The sequence below is a fragment of the Callospermophilus lateralis genome, chromosome 4 (assembly GCF_048772815.1).
Source record: "Callospermophilus lateralis isolate mCalLat2 chromosome 4, mCalLat2.hap1, whole genome shotgun sequence".
Lineage (NCBI taxonomy): Eukaryota > Metazoa > Chordata > Mammalia > Rodentia > Sciuridae > Callospermophilus > Callospermophilus lateralis.
Genome location: NC_135308.1, coordinates 161,731,312 through 161,740,607, shown reverse-complemented (window position 1 = coordinate 161,740,607; position 9,296 = coordinate 161,731,312).

Sequence of the window (9,296 nt, the reverse complement as noted above, 5' to 3'; positions counted from 1 at the left end):
GAGCAGATGGCCAGGCCTGCTGAGAGTGGGTGCAGGAGATGGTGGACAATGAGTCGCCTTGGAGGCCACCACCCAGCGGGCGAGAAGTGCTGCATGCACTCAGCCACCACCATCCCCCGCGCTCACACCTCCCAGCTCCCCACCAGGCCCCTATGTCCTCCCAGCTGCTAAAGAGCTCAGAGTCGCCCTTGACTCATTCACCTTTTGCTGACCTGTGGGTCAGATCAGGACTTTGTTTGTTTGTTTGTGGTGCTGGGGATTGAACCCCGGGATTTTTTTTTTTTTTTTTTAGTTTTCGGTGGACACAACATCTTTATTTTATTTTATTCTTTTTTTTTTTTTTTTTTTAAGAGAGAGAGAGAGAGAGAGAGAGAGAGAGAGAGAGAGAGAGAATTTTTAGTATTTATTTTTTAGTTATCGGCGGATACAACATCTTTGTTTGTATGTGGTGCTAAGGATCAAACCCGGGCCGCACGCATGCCAGGCGAGCGCGCTACCGCTTGAGCCACATCCCCAGCCCCGAACCCTGGGCTTTGTGCATGCGAGGTCAGCACTCTACCAATTGAGCTATGTCCCCAGCTCCTCTTTTTTTAAAAAAAATATTTATTTTTTAGCTGTAGTTGGACATAACATCTTTATTTTATTTATTTATTTATTTTTTATGTAGTGCTGAGGATTCAACCCAGGGCCTTGCATGTGCCAGGCAAGCGCTCTGCCGCTGAGGCACAATCCCAGCCCAAATTTCTCATTTTTCTGAGTGCACATGTTGCAGAGTCATATTGGCCATGCAGTCACATATATACATATAGTAATAATGTCTGTTTCATTCTACTATCTCTCCTATCCCCAGATCTCCTCCCCTCCTCTCCCATCACTTCCCTCTACCTACTCTAAGGTAATGCTTTTCTTCCCTAGTGCCCTCCCCCCACTGCCTTATTGTGAATTAGCATCCGCATATGAGAGAAAACATTCAGCCTTTGGTTTTGTGGGATTAGCCTATTTCACTTAGGATGATATTCTCCAACTCCATCCATTTAATGGCAAATGCCATAATTGCACTCTTCTTTAAAGCTGAGTAATATTCCATGGAGTATATATACCACATTTTCTTTATCCATTCATCTGTTGAGGGCTAGCTAGGTTGTGAACCTCTAGATCTTGGCAGCTCATGTCGTGGATAAAATGAACATGGATACTCCCAACTTCCCGTGGGTTCCCGTCCTGAGGAAACCCATGTGTGCTGAAACCCAATGCCTGGAGCACCCAAAATAACCTAATCCAGCTCGGCCTGTCAGGAGAGGGAGAACAGCCTCCATCCGCCAGGCAATGGGGGACATCAGCTCCTGAAGCCTTGCTAGGGCCTTGGACAGCAGGCTGTGGATGTCCCAGCAGAGCCTGCTGCTGTCCCCTGCCAGGAGCAGGCTTAAGACCCCAGGTTACGGCTCAAGTCAGGTCTGGCAGGAGGCACCAGGCCCTTAGGGCGCGGGCAGGAAGGAGCCCTAGTCCTGCAGAACCTCCTCCTGCCCAGAAATAACAGCCCCTGACAACCACTCAGCAACAGCAGATTCCCTGGGACAGAAGAGCCCCAGGCTCCTGAGGTTCCGCACCAACAGGCCCCAGGCATGGGCTGGCCACCCCTCCAGGGAAGGGCCTGCCCTGGCCAGGCTGCCCCAGGATCCTCAGCCCTGGGGAAGCAGGCCTTGTGCCCTTCTGCCCTCCTGCTCCCCAAGCAGAGGACCCCACAAGATACCTGTTTCACAAGGAGTAGGTTTCCCTCCTGGCACCCTGTCTCATGCTCACCCACCTTAGGAAGTAGGCCCTGCTGTTCCCATGTTAGAGCAGGGGCCACGTGGTGACTGTGAGGTCCCATGAGCCAGGGCGGGCAGGGTCTCCATCTCAGACCCACCTCATGCTCCCCGCCCCCCCACCCTGGAGGAACGAGGGGGGCCAGGGCAGTTTCAGATTTTTCTACTCATAGGAAATATTTCTTCATTCCAACGACGTTTTTTTTGCTACTCTGTCCTTGAAATCACCAAAGAAATCAAGGAACAGCGTCGCTGCCCAGCCCTCTAGGCCGGGCTGCATGGCTAGGCACCAGGTGGGCATGTGTGTGGCGGACAGGTGTGTGGTGGCATTGTCCCTTCTGTGCTGGGGTCACACACGTGTGCTGCCTCTCAGGAGGGCATCCGGGAACTTCTCAAAACTAAAAATGTGCACATTCTTTGTCCCAGATGTGTCACTTAAGGACATTGTGGTAGGCGGAGTCAAGCCAGCAAAGGTGGGGACATCAGAGAGTCCACGCCAGGGTCTGCCACAGACAAAGCCAGGCTGGCACTTGGCCTCTGAGGAAGAGAGCGGCCCACCAAGCTGGCTTCGTGGTGCCCCTCTGTCCCTGTCTGGCTGAGCTGAGCACCTGCCGAGTCCACGTGGCCCTGTGGCGAGTTGGGCGTCCTGGCCAATCTCCCGACCTCTGGGAGCTCCAGGTCCCTTCTCTGCCCAACAGAGGTGACATGGCCACACACACAGGCTTGGTGACAATGTGCTCTGTCTCCCCTCTTGTCCTCTGGGGCCAGAACTCTCACACTCTCCTGACCAGGGCCACCTGTCCTGCAGCTGATGGCTGGTGCCACTCGCAGACGGAAGGCGAAAAGATGTGCGGGTCTGGAGGGGGCGAGGTCTGTCACAGGCCAGGTCCAAGATATACCTAGCCTAGTTCTCTCTTTAGATCAGAAGCCAGCTTGTCACAAGTTATGAAGGATTCATTTCTGTTTTCTGTAAAAATATCAGGATGTCTGTATGGCCTGGCCATTAGTCGATGTTGTAAAGCTGATTGGAATGCCTGCCCGTGCCCTGAACTCACCCATGTCCGGTTTTCCCTGACCAGATAACAACCCTTTCCTAAACCCTAGTGACGCCTCATAAATTCTGGCCAGATAACGACCCTCTCTGAGTCTCTAAGACCTCCATAAATTCTGATGTCGGGGCCAGCAAAAATGTAAACTTGTGCTATGCTCCTCAGAGTTTTGTTACCTGTAACCCCCCTTGGTGTAACTTTTTAGGCTATAAAACTGGGCTGCAAGGAAGCTTTGCCAGTGTCCTTGGCTCCCACGATTTTGATGGGCAAGGCAGCCAGGCCGGTCGAAATAATAAGCTTGCTTTAATTTGATTTTAATTGGAGACAGTGGTCTTTTCTTGCGTGGTGGTCTAACACACACGTGCCTCACGTGGTTGTCCGGCTGCCGTCTGTCTCCTCCCCAGCACTGCAAGGTCAGGCATGTGGCCCCTTAGCAATGGAGACCAAGACGGAGCAGCTCAGTCTGGTGAACAGGAAATGGGGTTCGGACCTTTTCTTGAAAGAGAGCCTGGCTGCATCCCAGGAGGGACCACGGGGCTGGGAGGAGCCTGGTGTCCCAGCCACGGGCTCCTGACAGGGAACTGTTTCTCCCCCGTCTTTAGTGCCCATGGCCAGGCCTGTGCCCATCTCTGGGACACAGAGACCAGCAGCCCTGGCAGGAAGAGAGGGTAGAGGGGCAGGCAGGTGACGGCCAACCCAGGAGATGGGCTCAGTGTCCAGCTCCCTGATCTGCATCCCACGTCCCCGCTCCATTATCTCCAGCAGCCACAGCCCGCCTGCCTCCGCCCCACACGGAAGAGAAAACATCAAATGTGGAGGCCCCTCCCTTGCGCCTGGGCTCAAGTCCCCTCTGGCACCTGCTGGAGGAAGGGAAAAGAGGTTGCTTCCTACCCTGACTGGGTTGTGCCGTGGGGCCAGCTGCTGGGTCTTGGGGAGACCTACTCCACCTCCCTCCTGTCCCCAGCACTGTGCTGCCAGTGACAAGGGGGACAGATTTCCCAGGAGCCAGAGCTTTGTCTGGTCGAGAAGGTCCAGGTTTCCCCTCTCCTGGCAACAGCTCCTCCCATCCCCACTGAATTCTGTCCGGGACCCCTGCTGTGGGGTCATCCCCTCACAGGCAGGTGGTCTCTTTTATAATGAAGAATGGGAACAATAGGAGCTGCCCTCTGCTGGGCTCAGAGCTGAGCCCTGTTCTGCAGAGGAAGGTCCTGGGGACAGGCTCCCTGCTGTGGGCCCCAGCTGTGGGGCAGCTCTGCAGGATTAATCCACTGGTATGGATTCACTGGGTTTCACTATAGGCCGGTGGGGGTGGCTGGAGGAGGTGAATCCCAGGCTCCCGGCCCCTGGGGATTGTATTTTGTCCCTGGTGAGCGGGGCTCTCTCTGCCCTCTGTCACCTAGTTCTGGGCTGCTTTCTTTCACCATGGGGTTCGGGCCCCACCGCAGGCCCAGAGCAGTGGAGGCAGCCCATGATGGCTGACCCGCGGTACTGGGGATTCAAAGCAGGCCGTCTCACCTGCTAGGCCAGTGCTCGACCTCTGAGCTGCATCCACAACCCTTAAAGGAAATTGGGGAGGACTGGGAATTGAACCAAGGTGCCTCTTACCACTGAGCTACACAGACCCTCTCCCCAGCCCTTTTTATTCATTATTTTTGATGTAGGACAGAAGAGACTGGGCACCAAGGAATCTTCAGGAAGCGGGTTTATTGGCTGCAGGGCCAGAGGGGCTACCTCCTAAAATTCTCTGAAAATTCTTCTAACTTTATATCCAGTGGGGGGTGAGGGGTGGAGGTTTCCATTTTTGTAGTAGTCTACTGAACAGTAACACACACGCACACGCGCGCACACACACACACACACACACACACAATTTTTTGAGTTCATAGAAAGTATTCTTTTTTTTTTTTTGGTCCTTTTTTTAAGATTAGTCAGAGGTTTTACAAGTTTCACCACAAAAGCATCAAGTGTGTGAGGTGAAACTTAGCTTTTTCAAGAGAAAGCAACTCAGAACTCACAGAGAATAGGAAGTCCTAAACCACATTGAGTTCCTGACAGAAATTTTTGCTGATATTCTATTAATAAGAAAAATCTTGGTGATGGTCTTTGGAGAAGCTCAATAAAGATTCTTGGTGGAGGAGGGGGCACCATTACCTTTTGAGGCAGGATCTCCCTAAATTGCCCAGGCTGGCTTCAAATGTGCAATCCTTCTGCAGCAGCCTCCTGCGTTGCTCGGATTACAGGCATGAGCCACCTTGCCCAGCTGCACTGCATCTTTTTTTTTTTTAAAGAGAGAGTGAGAGAGGAGAAAGAGAGAGAGAATTTTTTAATATTTATTTTTTTTTAGTTATCGGCAGCGGACACAACATCTTTGTTTGTATGTGGTGCTGAGAATCGAACCCGGGCCGCACGCATGCCAGGTGAGCGCACTACCGCTTGAGCCACATCCCCAGCCCCACTGCATCTTTTTCTTACTGATCTGTGGAAGCTCTTGCTACGTTGTGTGTGGTTGGTCTCATTATGCTGCCCAGGCTGGTCTCGAGCTCCTGGGTTCAGGTGATCTTCCTGCTTCAACCTCCAGAGTTGCTGGGACTTCTGCTTGTTACGATCTTGGCGGCAATGAGAAGCCTTGGGAGATTTCTTTTTTTTCTTTTTTTTTAATATTTATTTTTTAGTTCTAGGTGGACACAATATCTTTATTTTGTGCTTTTTTCTTAATGTGGTTGCTGAGAATCGAACCCAGTGCCTCACACTGTTATACTCGAATTCGGGACCCCCAAAAGACCACCAGAGACCAAGATCGATGTAAGCAGCAAAGAGGTGTTTATTGTGAGCTAGCTCTGTCCTCCCTGCGCACACACAGCAACTGGTGATGCTGAGAGTCCCCGAGCCCAGGGTTTGCAGCAGTTTTATACATTCTTTGGAGAAGGCAGGGACCCCACATACATCATAGCATCTCTTAGCAAATCATCACACATCACGGGAAAATCATAAAACAACTCTTAAAACATGATTAGCACATTCACTGGCGGGAACAAGTTGGGTAGGGGTGATTGGTTAGTACAAGAGGGGGATTCATTTTAACTGACTGGTTTAAGCCAAGAGGGGTGTTCATGATGAACTACATGGTTTCCCAACACCATAAATTCCTGGGAGGGTCATCTGGCGTCCCAGGTATTTCCCTGTCTCATGCTGATTGGTGGCTCTAGGGGATTGCTATGGGTCCCCACCTAGCCTGACTGAGTCAGGGACACCTGGCGCAGCAGATCTCTCCTGTTATTTGTAGATAAACAACTTAGCAGGGGTGGAATGTGCCTAGGAGTGCTCTGTGGGTCTTTCCCAAAGCCAAAGGTCATGTCCCTTCCTTGGACAGGCTTTGCTCTGAGGTAGAGGCTGGTTTTTCAACACCTGCCAGGCGAGCGTGCTACCACTTGAGCCACATCCCCTGCCCCTGGAGATTTCTTTTTCAGTGCTGGGAATTGAGCCCAGGCCTCATGGGTGCTAGGCAAGTGCTCTGCCACCGAGCTGTACACCCAGCTGGAAGATTATTTTAAAAATTAGATTTGCAGGGTAGGATTCGCACTGAGAAGAGTCCACCAGTTTCCTGTCATTTGCTCTTGGGGCTGCTGAGCTCCTGCTCCTTCTCCATATTGGCCAGAACTTTCCCTGCGTTCAGCATTCCCTAGGTTTCCCCCCACAGAGCCTTCCTGTCCCTTGCCTCCAGGTGTTAGACAGCCTTTGAACTGGCCTTGTATGCTGCAGGGCCCAAGGAACTGGTAAAACGTGTTTTAACACCTTCCTAGTTGCTATTCACAAGGGATTTAAAGATCTTTTCTGCACTCCTGAGAAATGGAGATCATTATTCCCATTTCTGTTGAAGAAACTGTAATTAAGAGACTGAGATACACCCATGCAGAAACTGCTAGAATGTATCAGAACAGGCATATAAATAAACCCTGTTGATTCTCTGCTCTCACGTTGCCTCTAAAATGCCCTTTTATAGCAGAGGGATGTCTGGGAAACATGCTTTTGATGTATAACAAATTTAATCATCTATTTTTGTGGTATTGGAGATTGGCTCCAAGGCTGCTGGACCACAGAGCTACATCCTTGCTACCGCTGTTGACCGGTGACGAGCCCTTGGTCCCCTGAAAGCTGAAGTATAACACCAGAGAAGCACACGGAGGCAAGTGGAGAGTGGAAAGTGGAAGCTTTATTAAGGACAGTAGAAAAGACTTCTCCCCGAGAAAGAAGGGGACCCAAGGAAGGGGGAGGGTGTCCCTTTTCTATAGCTAAGATCTTGTTTCAGCTTTCCCACACTCATGTCTTTTGTTTCCCTTTACCTTGCAGTGATAGAATGCAGGTGGGAAGGCCCAAAAGGTGGGAGGTAGGTGGGCTGGAGGAGTAATCTGGGCAGGAAGGGCCTGGGGTGGCTTTTGATTAGCATTTCCTTGTCTGCTGGGAGCTGCTTCATTAACAGTTCCTTAGGATGGGCTCAGGGACCTTGGGGACAGGAACATTTCAATTTCCCCCAAAGCTGCTCTGTTTTCCTGGACTCCTTCCTCAACAGTGGCCTCCATTTTCTTGCTAGACTACCTACCTATCTGTAAATCTGGCTTTATCCTCAGCACTGGATTGTGGGCCTGCACCACCGCCCCTGCCCCCACCCGGGTCATGCATTTTTATTATGAATCAAATACAAGTATTTGAGTAACCCCAATGTGCTGTGCTAAGCACATTACTTCCCACCCCCCAACAGCCTTCAACCTAGGTGTTATTATCATCAGTTTACACAGAAGGAAACTGAGAACCAGAGAAGTGAGGTGACTTGCCTGAATGAAGCCACACACTTGGTTTTGGGAGTTGAGATTGAGATAATTCAGGTTTCAGTTTTAAATTCCCTACTGGGCCAGGCTGCTGCTGTCGCTATTTATTTTGCACTCAACCACTGAGACACATCCCCAGCCCTATTTTGTATTTTACTTAAAGGCAGGGTCTGACTGAGTTGCTTAGGGCCTCACTAAATTGCTGAGGCTGGCTTTGAACTTGCAGTCTCTGGTCTCAGCCTCCTGAGCCCCAAGATGATTGGAGTGCACCTGACTGCTTCCTTCCAACAGAGGGGATTTTGGAATGCACACAGTTACTTTTAGGAATGCTTCACAGATGAGGTGACCTTTGAGGGGCCTCTTACTGTTGTATGGTCAATCCTAGTGTTGTAGGGACAGACAAGGCAAGGAGCCAAAGACAGCAGGAAACAGTTTTATTAGACTGCAGCCAGGTTCAGAGGGCACAGCTTTTTCGTAATCAATCCCCTGAACCCCTAGTTTAGGTAGTTTTGGAATTTTATACCCAGCACAGATGGGGAGGGGCTAGAAGTCCACATAAAAGCATTTTTTTTTTTTTTTTTTTTTTAGAAAGAGAGAGAGAGAGAATTTTTTAATATTTATTTTTTAGTTATCGGCAGACACAACATCTTTGGTGAGGATCGAACCCGGGCCACACGCATGCCAGGCGAGCGCGCTACCTCTTGAGCCACATCCCCAGTCCTAAAAGGAATTTTTTTTTTTTTTTTAAGAGAGAGTGAGAGAGAGAGAGGGGGAGAGAGAGAATTTTTTTTTAATATTTATTTTTTTCGGCGGAGACAACATCTTTGTTTGTATGTGGTGCTGAGGGTCGAACCCCTGCCGCACACATGCCAAGTGAGCGGGCTACCGCTTGAGCCACACCCCCAGCCCATAACTTCTTTTAGCTTAGAAATGTAGACATCTCTGTGAAGCCCAGATCAAGGCCAGAAGCCTGGTTTACACATTTCTACAAACTACTATACTGGATATGTTTGTGAAAAACCAGTAACGGGGTGTCCAGCACCTCCAGTGCCCATTTTTTCCAGGCTAGCAGTCAAGTAAAATAGGATGACACGAAAATAGGAAGTTTATCTACATTGAACTCTTTTGTGGAGACTCTTTTGCTGACAGTCCCCAAATCAGCCATGGTAAAGATTCTGGAGAAGGTCAGTTAAGACTTTTTGTGGAGGAGAGGGTGCTATTGCACTAGAGGTAGGTGCTACCCCAGCACTAATTTTCCAGGCTGGGCACCTGAATGCTGGGGGAGGTCAAGGCCATGTGGCCAGGGCTGGTCATCTTCCTCCTCTGCCTCCCACTAGCTGGGCTCAGCGCCCAGACCCTTCTCAGCCTATTCCCAGGCCTCTGGGTTGCAAGAGTGGACCAAGGCGCATTTCCTGGGATCTAAGCTGCCCACGCAAGGAGGTCCAGCAGCCTTGCCTGACCCGGAAGTAGTTGCTGAGCTTGCTGCAGCGTCTTGCGTTGCCAGGGCGCCGCCCCGGAAGTGAAGCGCAGGCGGCCCAAGCGCCAAGCTGCGGCGGGAGGCGTCCTCCTGCGGGCGCGCAGCGGGTGAGGCGGGGCCAAGGCCGCCCTTGGGCGCGGTC